Here is a 13,751-nt window from a genome sequence, read left to right as displayed (position 1 = left end):
GAGCCTGCTTAAGATTCTCTCCCTCACTCCCCTCTGCCCATCCCTTGCTCACTCATGTGCGTGCACACTCACACTCAAAAAAAAAAAGAGGTTCCTCATTGTATCTTTGACATTTGTCTATGTATCAGTTCTAGTTTATTATAACTGCTGTAGCCATTATATAAATATTGAGAGAGAGAGAGAGAGAGAGAGAGAGAGAGAGAGAGAGAGAGAGAACGCGTGCACACACAAGAAGGGGAGGAACAGAGAGGGGGAGAGAGAATCCCAAGCAGGCTCCACACTGTCAGCACAGAGCCTGACGGGAGTCTGATCTCATGAACCGTGAAATCATGACCTGAACCAAAATCAAGTCAGATGCTTAACTGGCTGAGCCATCCTGGCATCCCTAAATATTTCACAATAGTTTATTAGTGTTGAGCCAAAAATATAAATAAATAAATAAATAAATAAATAAATAAATAAATAAAGCAAACTGCTAGAAGTTACATACAGTATACCACCCATTACACAAAGTTTAAAAATATTCAACTTGATAAATAATTGTTTAAGGATATATAGAATGGGGATATATATATTATAAAGACATACATAGGAAGAAAAAATGTGAAGTTCTACATAATGGGTAACTTCAGGCAAAGACAGAGGGATAACAGAGAGAAGTACACAGAGGGATTCCATGATATTTGTGACATTTACTTTTTAGACTCTGATATGGAAATGTACTTTTTTTTTCTTTTTAAAAAAATTTTTTTAACATTTATTTATTTTTGAGACCGGGAGAGACAGAGCATGAACAGGGGAGGGTCAGAGAGAGGGAGACACAGAATATGAAGCAGGCTCCAGGCTCTGAGCTGTCAGCACAGAGCCCAATGCGGGGCTAGAACTCACAGACCACGAGATCATGACCTGAGCCGAAGTCAGCCGCCTAACCGACTGAGCCACCCAGGCACCCCGGAAATGTACTTTTTTTTAACATTTATTTTTGAGAGACAGAGAAAGACGGAGTACAGGTGGGGGAGGGGCAGAGAAAGAGGGAGACACAGAATCCAAAGCAGGCTTTCAGCCCAGAGCCTGATGCAGGGCTCGAACCCACAAACCGTGAGATCATGACCTGAGCTGCAACCGGACCCTTAACCGAATGAGCCACTCAGGCACCCCGAAATATAAATTTTTATGTTTTGAGTTTTTAGAAACATCTCATAAAACACTCGATATAAATGGCATCAAGTGGCCTGTATTCCTTAACTTGCTTTTCCCCACATTATGTTTTTGGTGTCCATGTTGGAAGGTATATTTGTGACTGCTGCATAGTATTACATTGTATGTAGTACACTATCTGGGGACATTTTTAGTACTAGAGTTATGAAATCACATAAGCTATTCGTATCTGAACCATGTAATATAGTATTATCATTTTTCTTTTCCCTTTTCCATATTCTTTCTCCCAACTCAGAGTTCATAATTGTCTCAGTTTTCTACATACCCATAACTTTCCTCTAATTTTGTAAATCTCCTCTCAATAGATTCAAATACTCTCAATATTTCATCAACTCCATCTTCTTGAAAAAAAAAAGTCTCCTCAGATCCTTTCAGATTCAGACCTGAACTGGCTGCTCACTGGTCCTCCCACTGGTTATCAGGCTCAAATTCTCCTTTCCCTCATCATGAGGGTTTTCTGTATCTCCTTGTCATGGTAGATCTTCTATTTGTTATAGGTCTGTCTTTCTTCTTGTTTTTTCTCTTATTTTCATGGTGAGCATTTCACAGTAGCTTTCTGAAAAAGGACAGATTAAGACCTAGCACATCTAAAAATGTGTTTAATCTATTCATATTTTGGTAATTTTCTTGGGTATAGAATTCTAGGTTGGAATTAATTATCCCTCACATATTTGAAGGTGTTGTTCCATTGTCTTCTAGCTTCCAGTTCTGCTATTAAGAACAAACCTATTTTTTCCTCTTTGGAAGCTTTTAGGAACATTTGTTTTTAGGACTGTATGAAAACCCAATAATATGTGTTGGCACCTGTCTATTTTTACCCAATATGCTGGATACCTGGTGTGCCCTTTCATTCTGGAAACTCATGTCCTCAATACCAGACAATGTCCCTGAATTATTTCTTTTCTTCCCTGTCCTTTATTTCTGTCTCATAGAGTTATACTATCCAAGTGATGGGTCACTGGGATTGTCTAATATTTTTTTCCTCTATTTTTACAGAGTTAATAACTTACACAGTAAGGTACATAAAAGTTAAATATATACGTCAAAGAGTGTTTACATGCATATATACATAGAGAACCACTCTTATATCAATATACTATCCTGTATTATACCCACCCCTGACAGGTAGTCACTATCCCCAACCACAGTTTTGATTGTCCTTGAAATCCTATAACTGGGAACATACACCGTATACTTCTTTGTGACTGGTTTCTTTCACTAAATAACTGTGTCTTCAGACTCACGCATGTTGTTGTGTATGCCCCAAATTTGTTCTTTTTAATGCTGTGATCTAACTTTAAATTATCTAGTCTACTTTCTACCTCTGTATTTGTGTCTATTTGCTGTAAGATTTCCTCAACTTCACTTTATAACCCTTTATTCAATTATGTTTTAAAATTTTGCTGTTTTTTTGGGGGTCCCTGTATGGCTTAGTCAGTTAAGCATCCAACTTTCACTCAGGTCATGATTTCACGGTTCATGGGTTCTAGTCCCACTTCAGGCTCTGTGCTGACAGCTGAGCTTAGAGCCTACTTTGGATTCTGTGTCTCTCTCTCTCTCTCTCTGCACCTCCCCTGTTGACATACACACACTCTCTCTCTCAAAAATAAGCATAAATAAATAAATAAATAAATAAATAAATATTGCTGTTTTTTTTTTTTAATTCCACTAGCTAATTTTAATTCCCTGTTACCACTTATAGGAACACATATGTATGAATATTTTTTATTTCATCATCTCTTTCCTCTGAAGATGTTAATTTTATTTTTTATGTTCCTTTCTTCTCCCTGCACATTCTTTGTGCTAAGTGGCTTTATCTGTTTGGTTGGTTGTTTTGTTTTGTTTTATGTCAAACGTTTCCTTCTAATGCCTAATGATATTTGGCTATTTGCTCATGTTTAAGAGTAGGGACTGACTTTCCCAGCTTTGCAGGGCACTGCCAAAAAGACCCACTTATGTCTTGCCCCATCTAGAATACTAAGGTGTGCTGCATGACAGGCGAGTGAGGCAACAGCTAGGCAAACAGCAGCTGAGGCTTTTGAAGGGCATTAAAGGGATGTGAATCCTACTAACCACATGGCACACTCTATCAGTAAGGCTGTCCGTGAGCCCCAGGGAATGCCTCACCTGCAAATCCTCCAACAGGCCTCCCAATGGGGACCCCAATGCTCTGTGTACCTCACCCACACACACCTCCAACTCATGGTCAGCTCTCTATGCACAGCCCAATAGAGCAAGAGCAAGCCTTTGCAGACTACTAGTAAGCACGCAAAGAAAATGAGTCCAACACTGTGGGACTGGGAGAAACCACACAACCTTGAGAATTCAGCACCACTCTAGGGGAAGTAAGGTTGTACAAGATCAAGAGAAGTCATACAAGTCATACAAGCTTAAGAAGTCCCCCATAAGAGGAGACAAGAAGTGTGGAAGAGGCATATCCATAGAAAAAACTCTAAGAAAGCCTCAGAATCCCTATCATGGCTGATGGATGATATTTCTCTCTCGAAGCAATCAGTAAAGACTGAAGGAAGTAACTCCATCTACAAATGTGAAGACAGCAATGCCACACTTCAAGGAATATGAAAAAACAACAAAAAAACACAACGAGGTACAACACCACAAAAAGAATAAAATAATTTTCCACCAACCAACCCCAGAGAAATGGGTGATCTGCAATTTTCCCAATAAATGGGTAAATTTTCCTTTAAAAAAAATTTTTTTTATATATATGAAATTTATTGACAAATTGGTTTCCATACAACACCCAGTGCTCATCCCAAAAGGTGCCCTCCTCAATACCCATCACCCACCCTCCCCTCCCTCCCACCCCCCATCAACCCTCAGTTTGTTCTCAGTTTTTAACAGTCTCTTATGCTTTGGCTCTCTCCCACTCTAACCTCTTTTTTTTTTCCTTCCTCTCCCCCATGGCCCACAAACGTATGGCCAACTCATCTTTGACAAAGCAGGAAAGAACATCCAATGGAAAAAAGACAGCCTCTTTAACAAATGGTGCTGGGAGAACTGGACAGCAACATGCAGAAGGTTGAAACTAGACCACTTTCTCACACCATTCACAAAAATAAACTCAAAATGGATAAAGGACCTAAATGTGAGACAGGAAACCATCAGAACCTTAGAGGAGAAAGCAGGAAAAGACCTCTCTGACCTCAGCCGTAGCAATCTCTTACTCGACACATCCCCAAAGGCAAGGGAATTAAAAGCAAAAGTGAATTACTGGGACCTTATGAAGATAAAAAGCTTCTGCACAGCAAAGGAAACAACCAACAAAACTAAAAGGCAACCAACGGAATGGGAAAAGATATTTGCAAATGACATATCGGACAAAGGGCTAGTATCTAAAATCTATAAAGAGCTCACCAAACTCCACACCCGAAAAACAAATAACCCAGTGAAGAAATGGGCAGAAAACATGAATAGACACTTCTCTAAAGAAGACATCCAGATGGCCAACAGGCACATGAAAAGATGTTCAGCGTCGCTCCTTATCAGGGAAATACAAATCAAAACCACACTCAGGTATCACCTCACGCCAGTCAGAGTGGCCAAAATGAACAAATCAGGAGACTATAAAAAAATTTTTAAGGAAGCTCCATGAGCTACAAGAAAACACAGAAAAATAATGCAACAAAATCAGGAAAACTACATGAACAATAATGACAAAAAAGCTGTAACAGATAACCCAAATTCTGGAGCTGAAGAGTATAATGAAGGAAATGAAAAACGCAGCAAAGAGCAGCAGCAGCAGACTGGAGCAAGCAGAAGAAAGAAATCTGTGAAATAGAACACAGGTCATTTTAAACTATCTAGTCACAGGAGAACAAATAAAAAAAGAATGAAAACAAATGAAGAAAGCCTACATGAACTACAGGATTCCATTAAAAGAAACAATCTATGTATTACTGGAAACCCAGCAGGAGAAGGGAGGGAAAAATGGACAGAGAGCTTATGTAAAGAAATAATGGCTGAGAACTCCCCAAATGTAGGGAGAGATATTGACATCCAAGTTTCTGAAGCTTATAACTCCCTGAAAAATTTCAACTCTAAATGATCTTCTCCAAGATACATTGTCATACACTGTCTAAAATCAGAAGATAAACAATTCCTCACATACAAGTGAACCTATAAGGGTATAAAAAGATTTCTCTGCAGGTACTTTGCAGGCCAGGGGAGACTGAATATTCAAAGTGCTGAGAGAAAAAAAAAATTACAACTAAGGATACTTTACTGGTAAACCTGTTCTTCAGAAATGAAGGCAAGATAAAGCCTTCCCAAATAAACAAATACTGAAGGAGTTCATCATCACCAGACCTGCTTTACAAGAAATGCTGAAAGAAGTTTTTCAATCTGAAATGAAAGATCACTAATTAGTAATATAAAAATACATGAGGGGCGCCTGGGTGGCTCAGTCGTTAAGCGTCCGACTTCAGCTCAGGTCATGATCTCGCGGTCCGTGAGTTCGAGCCCCGCGTCGGGCTCTGTGCTGACAGCTCAGAGCCTGGAGCCTGCTTCAGATTCTGTGTCTCCCTCTCTCTCTGACCCTCCCCTGTTCATGCTCTGTCTCTTCCTGTCTCAAAATAAATAAAACGTCAAAAAAAATTAAAAAAAATACATGAAAATATAAAATACTTTTTAAAGTAAATGTAAAGGTAAGTATACAGTCAAATTCAGAATACTCTAGTACTATAATATGTGGTGTGTTAACAACTCTAGTAAAAAGGTTAATAGACAAAAGTAATAAAAATAAGTATAATAATTTGTTAATGGATACACAGTATAAAAAGATGTAAATTGTGAGATCGGAAAACAGAAAATGTTGGGGGGGGCAGTTAAGGGTTAGGAGCTTTTGCATGGGACTGGAGTTAGTTGTAATCAGCTTAAAAAGGACTGTTACAAGGTGTTTTACATAAGCCCCATGGTAACCCACAAAGCAAAAAATCTACAGTAGATACACAAGAGATATAGAGAAGGGAATCAAAGCATACCACTAAAGAAAATCATCAAGTCACTAAGGAAGACAACAAGGGAGGAAGAAAAGAACAAATGAACTACAAAATGGCCAGAAAACAATTAATTACAATGGTAATAGTAAATCCTTAAATGGATTAAATTCTCCAATCGGAAGTCATGGAGTGGCTCAATTATTAAGAAAAAAATAAGGGGCGCCTGGGTGACTTAGTTGGTTCAGTGTCCAACTTCAGCTCAGGTCATGGTCTCATGGTCCATGAGTTTGAGCCCCGTGTCAGGCTCTGTGCTGACAGCTCAGAGCCTGGAGACTGCTTCAGATTCTGTGTCTCCTTCTCTCTCTGCATCTCCCCTGCTCACACTCTGTCTCTCAAAAATAAGCATAAAAAAATTTTTTTTTAAAGAAGAAAAAATAAGACTCAGCTATATTCTGCCTACAAAAGGCTCACTTCAACTTTAAGGATACACATAGGCTCAAAGTGAAGAGATGGAAAAAGATATTCCATGCAAATAAAAACCCAAAGAGATGAGAGGTAGCTGTATATATTAGGGAGAAAAAAAACAGATTTTAAATAAAAAACTATGAAAAGAGACGAAGAATTATATAATGATAGAAGGGCTAATTCATCAAGAGGATACAATTCCAAATACATATGCCCAACATGAGAACATCTAAATATATTAAGCAAACACTAACCAATCTGAAAGAATAAACAGACAGGAATACATAGTAGAGAACTTCAATACCCCAGCTGCAACAATAGATCAGTCAAGACAAAATCAGTAAGGAAACATTGGACTTGAACTATATGTTAGACCAAATGGACCTAATAGACATTTATAGAACCTCAATGGCAGCAATCCATCCTTTGCAAATGCATGTGAAGCATTCCCCAGGATGGATCACATGTTAGGTCACAAAACAAGTCTTAACAAATTTAACACGACTGAAATCATACCAAATTATCTTTCCCAATGATGACAATATGAAAGTAGAAATCAGTAACAGAAAGAAATATGTGGAAATTAACACACTCTTGAACAATCAATGGGTCAAAGAAAAATCAAAGGGGAAATCAAAAAATATCTTGAAACAAATGAAAATGGGGCACAATATACAAAAACTTAGGAGAGGCAACAAAAGATCTAAGAGGGAAATCTATCATAATAAATGCCTATATTTAATGTAGAAAAAGATCTCGGGTGCCTGAGTGGCTCAGTCGGTTGAGTGTCTGACACTTGTTTTCGGCACAGGTTATGATCCCCAGTTTGTGGGATCGAGCCCCATATCTGGCTCTGTGCTGACAGCGCAGGCCTGCCTGGGATTCGGTCTCCCCCTCTCTCTCTGTCCCTCCCCTGGTCATGCTCTCTCTCTCTCAAAATAAATAAACTTAAAAAAAAAAAAAAGGAAAGAAATTTTCAAAAAAGAAAAAAAAAAGATCTCAAGCAACCTAACTTTACTGTTAAGGAGCTACAAAAAGAAGAACAAAATAAACTGAAGTTAGCAGAAACTGAAGACCAGAGTAGAAATAAATGAAACAGAGACTAGAGAAACAATAGAAAAAATTAAGAAAACTGAAAGTTGGTTCTTTGAAAAGATAAAATTGACAAAATTTTAGCTAGACTTAGAAAACAAGAGTTCTCAAACAAAATCATAAATGAAGGAGGAAACACTATAACTGATACCACAGAAATACAAAGGATCATAAGAGACTACTAGAATAATTAAATGCCACCAAAACAGATAACCTAGAAGACATGAATAAATTCCTAGTTACTACAACCTACCAAGGTTGAATCACGAAGAAAGCGTATCTGAAGAGACCAATAAGGAGTAAGGAGACTGACTCATGAAGTCTAGGAAAACATTTAAAGAATTAATACCAATCTTCCTCAAATACTTCCAAAAAAATTGAAGAGAAGATACTCCGAAACTCATATTAAAGGGTCCAGAATTATCCTGATATCAAGCCAGACAAAGACACTACAAGAAAAGAAAACTACAGGCCAATATATTAGATGAATACAGATGTAAAAATTGTCAACAAGATACTCGAAAACAGATTCAACAACATACTAAAAGGATCATACACCATGACCGTGAGAAATTTATTCCTAAGATGCAATGATTATCGTTCAACGTTTGCAAATCAATCAATGTGATAAACAATGGAATGAAAGATAAAAATCATATGATCTCTCAATAGACACAGTAAAAGCATTTGATAAAATTCAACATCTTTTCATGATTAAAAGCTCTCAACAAGTTGTATACAGAAGGAACTAACCTCAACATACTAAAAGCCATAAATGACAAGCCCACAACTAAAATCATATCAATAATGAAAGGCTGAAATCTTTTCCTCTAAGATCAGAAACAAGACAAGGGTGTCCAGTCTCACAACTCCCAGTCAAGATAGTACTGCAAGTCCTCATCAGAGCAATTAAGCAAGAAAAAGACATAAAAAGCCTCCAACTTAGAAAGAAATAAGTAAAAGTGGCCATCTTCTCAGATAACCTGATCTTATATAGAGAAAATCTTAAAGAATTCAACAAAACCTGTTAGAATTAATAAATAAATTCAGAAAAGTCGCAGGATGACAAAAATCAACACACGAAATCAGTTGCATTAATTGTACTCTAACAATAAACTATCTAAAAAAGAAATAAAACGATCCCATTTACAACTGCATTAAGAACAATATGTAGAAATAAATTTAACCAAGGAGGTGAAAGTGCACTGAAAACTACAAGAGACTGATGAAAAAAACTGAAGACACAAATTAATGGAAAAATATCTCATGTTCATGGATTGGAAGAAATACTGTTGTTAAAATGTCCACACAACCCAAAGCCATCTATTGCAGAGATTCAATGCAAAGCCTATCAAAATTCCAAAAGCATTTTCCATAGAAATAGAAAAAACTATCCTAAAATTTGTATGGAACCCAATGTATAACTTGGTGACCATAGTTAACAATACTGTATTATATACTTGAAAGTTGCTAAGAGAGTAAATCTTAAATGTTCTCACACACCTCCCCACCACACACACAAACATACACACAAGTAACAAGATGGAGGTGTTAACTAACCTTACTGGTAATCATATCACAATATAGATGTGTATCAAATCATCACATTATACACCTTAAACTTACACAATGTTATATATATGCCAATTATAATATCAATAAAGCTGAAAAAAAAAAGAGTAGGGAACTCTAAACTGAGTGGCAGGTCAGAAGAATATAGTGGTGCTCACTAAAGGATGATCCAACTAAGCCATTTCCTTGGGGAACCCCAAGGAATCTTTCTTTCTTGGACTTCTTACATTCCCAAAAGAAAATTCTTCCAATCTCTCACCTCAACAAAAAGGCTGATTACTAACATCCTGTGGGCTGATGGAGAAGACTGCAAGTCTCAACATTCAACATGCAAACATTTTTTACTGTACCTGATTTCAACAGAGTATCCATCTCCCTTCTGCCTTTTACTGTTTTGTGGTGTCCTCAACTCTGATATCCTCATTTTACCCTCTATAGAAAATACACCTTTCAGTCTTCTGCCACATAGGATAGGCACTATAGGCCAGCTATATGGTGCACAGAATGGGAACTTGGAAAACAAGTGTTTCTTAAACAGAGTTTAAATTAGTCCTGTTTTGAACCCCATTTTAACTACAACTTCCAGAGGGACCCAGTGTTTCCAATTCCTGAGAATTATGAGATCCTGGTATGTAAATCAGAGTTTCCTCAGCAGTTTCCCCACTGCCAACTTATAAGTGAGTTTTCTCAGGTCTGCTTAGTCTAACTCCTGCATCTGCTTTCCATCTTCCAAATTTTACAACTTATCTCCTCTCCCATTTTCTTTGCCCTGGTGAATTTATTTAGTTTAAAATCTCTTTATTTTCCGTTTAGAGAAGTTTTGGGAAGGACATGAGCTACCAACGTGTGTTTAATCTGCAATGTCAGGGGCGCCTGGGTGGCGCAGTCAGTTAAGCGTCCGACTTCAGCCAGGTCACGATCTCGCGGTCCGGGAGTTCGAGCCCCGCGTCAGGCTCCGGGCTGATGGCTCGGAGCCTGGAGCCTGTTTCCGATTCTGTGTCTCCCTCTCTCTCTGCCCCTCCCCCGTTCATGCTCTGTCTCTCTCTGTCCCAAAAATAAATAAACGTTGAAAAAAAAAATTTTTAATCTGCAATGCCTAAGAGTCCTTTTTAACTTTTTGCTGTTTTTCAAAAGTGAACAGAAAATTCAGAGCAAAAAATTAAATTTAGACAGTAGCTGTCCCTTTCCAAATCTACTTTTCTGTAAGCTTCTTCAATCTTTCGGAGTACAAGCCATAAAAAAGTGAAAATTTTAAATCAACTGGTAATTTCATCTAAATAAAATCGGTAAGTTCATGACAGATATTTATTTTACCAGTATTTAAAATGTACATGCTGGCAGTCGTTGGCCTTCTCTACGTCGGCACTGTTGCTAGCTCACCGAGCTCCAGGCCAAAGGAAGGATTCCCTACACTCCCCTGGTGCAGAGCTGGCTGCCTGCAAGCTGACTGGTGGGAAAGCACCAAGGAGGCAACTGGCTACTCACGCGAGTAGGACGCTACTCACGCGAGTCCGCCCCCTACTGGAGAGGCAAAGAAACCTTACTGTTACAGGCCTGGTACAGAGGCACTCCGTGAAATTACACATTATCAGACGTTCCACTGAACGTCTGATTCACAAACTTCCTTTCCCAATGTCTGGTACAAGACACTGCACAGGACTTCAAAATAGTTCTGTATAATGAGGCGCCTGGGAGGCTCAGTCAGTTGAGCTTCTGACTCTTGATTTCGCCTCAGGTGATGATCCCAGGGTCGTGGGATGCAGCCCCAGGTCAGACTCCTCGCTGAGCTTGGAGCCTGCATAAGGTTCTCACTCTTTCTTCCTCTGCCCCTCTTCCCTGCTTGCGTGCGTGCGTGTTCTCTCTCTCTCTCTTTCTCTCTCTCTCTCTCTCTCTCTCTCTCTCTCTCTCTCTCTCTCTCTCAAATAAAAACAAAAACAAAATAGATCTGTACTTCCAGAGCACAGCTATCTGTGCCTTTGCATGAGGCAAACAAAATCTACCCGGTTGGCTTTTTTTTTTTTTTTAAGTTTCCTTTCCTTTCCTTTCCTTTCCTTTCCTTTCCTTTCCTTTTTTCTTTTCTTTCTTATGTTTACTTATTTTTGAGAAAGAGAAGGTGAGCAGGGAGAGGGAGGGGGGACAGAAGATCCGAAGCAGGCTCTGCCCTGACAGCAGGGAGCCCCATGTAGGGCTCAATCTCATAAACCCTGACGTCATGGCCTGAGCTGAAGTCGGATGCTCAACTGACGGAGCCACCCAGGTGCTCCTAGGTGGCCTTTTTAAAGATACTAACCAGACCTACAATGCAGGCCAACCTGTAACAATCATGCCAGAAGACATCCAGCCAGCATGTCATACATGTGAAGAACATTTTATTAAAAACAAAAACATTTTCTCCTTCCTGTTATTGGTAGTTCTGAAATTATTTTTTCCTATGGGGCCAAAGGTGTCTAAGTATGTGACTGCAAGTGGAAAAAGAGGGACCCCAAATCAGGTATTGGTAGTTTTTCCATTTTCATTTGTGTGTAAATATTTAATATAAGTGCAGGAACAGAAAGCATTAATGCACGTCAGAATGTCAGAAGGCTTCAGTGAGTAATTTTCAGCAGTTCAACTTTATAACAATTATAAATAAACGTGAATTCCAGCATTTGGATTTTTTTTTAAAGCAAGTAAATTTCTCACAGCCAAATAAAATAAAGTGGACAGATGTTTTGGCATAATTTAGAATCTAACTAAATCTGCTAAATTCCAACACATCCAATCAAAATATTTTTCTTTTATGACCATGACTGAATCGAATGAGTTTTCAGTGTATAATACAAATGCTTTATTTTCTGTGGAATATGAATTTTATTTGCCACTCTCATTAGTTCCCTGTTATATTTCAGAAAGTCTAGATGATTCACATGCTAATTTAATTTTGAATACAAAATTCTTTCAAGATGCTAACTGATAATATAAAATATTTATCAAAGTTTTGAACAATCCATCTTTAAAAAAACAATGTAACAAATCAAATGTGAAAGTTATTTTGTGGTTTTTTTCCTATGGCAGTCAAGAAATGATTAGTGAAAAGTAAAAACTATTCATGGTTGAAGTCATAAATTTCATGGTGTTAAATAATTAGTTCCTATCATAGACCTATTTTACCCCTATTAATTAAAATTCACTCCGTATCAAGTTGCTATGGCAGCACAATTTCACTGAACAATAAATTCCTCAAGTTTTGCCACAAAGAATGCTGCCAACCTGAAGTCTTTATTTTGAGAATAGGGAGAAAAATGTCTAATTCTCTAGTTCATAAATGTATAATCGATACTTGGAATTGCCTTCCAATCTATAGTGAGAGTTTTGCTCTCAGAGTCCTGAGGGGATCCTGGGAACTGAGGTATTTTATTTGGCTTTCATTTCCTTACCCCTTTAATAAATGAAAACATTCCTGATAAGAACCATTTCAGCAGGGCTCACCTCAGGCAAATTGGCTCCGACTATAAATAGTAAAATCTGCCATCTGCCTTTCTATTCTTGTGCTGAATGCAGTGCTGGCATTGTGTTCACACTTCACTGGTGCCAGGCCTGATGCTGTATAGCCAGTAGCAACAGAAAATAATAGTGCAAGACAGAGATAATGAGGTGAAGAACAGAAATGGTACTACTATAATTAACTGCTGTTTTGATATTCACCACAATAAAGCACACACAATGGTGTTGAGAGAACCTAACGGCCACATTTCATCTTAGCCTCATAAACAGGTTTGAAATCAAACTGTTAGAGCCCAGTGATTTTACATCACTGAAGATTAATTAAAACGTAAAGAACCTAAGCACCGTTGGCAATATATGTTTGTCATGTTAGCAAGAGGCTCCACAGTTGTACCATGTGTTTTTTATTCTAATGATATTTAATGAGGCATTTCTTTCTATAATCAGAGGTCCTCCTGTTCTGTTTTAGAGAGATAAGCTCTTTAATGATGAAAAAGCCCTTCTGCTGTACCTGACCCTTTCCAATTCTTGCAGTTATGAAACCTCAGACAAATTTTCATTCCTTCCACAGCTCCCATAATTTCTGTCAGGATATTCTGAATCCTCAGGTATTGTAAAATAAACATTTTTTCTCATCCTTGCTATGACACAAATGTGACCCATTTTAAAGAATGCCAGTCAAGCAAGGCGGTCGTTTTTACGCTGGAATTGAAACGTATACAGGACAACTGCCATGGTGTATATTCCTTGTATTAGTATCCTTGTTATTCCTGTATCAGTAATGACTGAAGGCATTAGTTCATTTACATAAGCAACAGCTAACTTCAGGGGGCACCACGCACTCTTGGAGTAAATGCCATTCATACAGAACATGGTATCAGTGGGGTCCCCTAGAGCTGTATGACATGGCATTACTAGATGTACATTCAGTGCCGAGCGTGAGCTGAGAGCAGAGTATAC

The 13,751-nt window shown here is 38.2% G+C and overlaps 1 protein-coding gene and 1 long non-coding RNA gene across 8 annotated transcripts in view; both read right to left on the bottom strand.

Moving 5' to 3' along the window:
* The window catches only part of RABGAP1L (RAB GTPase activating protein 1 like), a 774,838-nt gene that overhangs the window by 396,639 nt on the left and 364,448 nt on the right, over positions 1–13,751 (bottom strand). The gene's annotated exons all lie outside the window — the stretch shown is intronic.
* The window catches only part of LOC115505458, a 56,217-nt gene continuing 44,089 nt past the window's right edge, over positions 1,624–13,751 (bottom strand). Inside the window, exon 2 of the long non-coding RNA XR_003966035.1 lies at positions 1,624–1,774. This is a non-coding gene — a long non-coding RNA (uncharacterized LOC115505458). The remainder of the gene's footprint in view (positions 1,775–13,751) is intronic.

The sequence above is a fragment of the Lynx canadensis genome, chromosome F1, assembly GCF_007474595.2.
Source record: "Lynx canadensis isolate LIC74 chromosome F1, mLynCan4.pri.v2, whole genome shotgun sequence".
Classification (NCBI taxonomy): domain Eukaryota; kingdom Metazoa; phylum Chordata; class Mammalia; order Carnivora; family Felidae; genus Lynx; species Lynx canadensis.
Note: the sequence above shows the minus strand (reverse complement) of the source record. Positions and strands in the feature narration are given on the sequence as shown.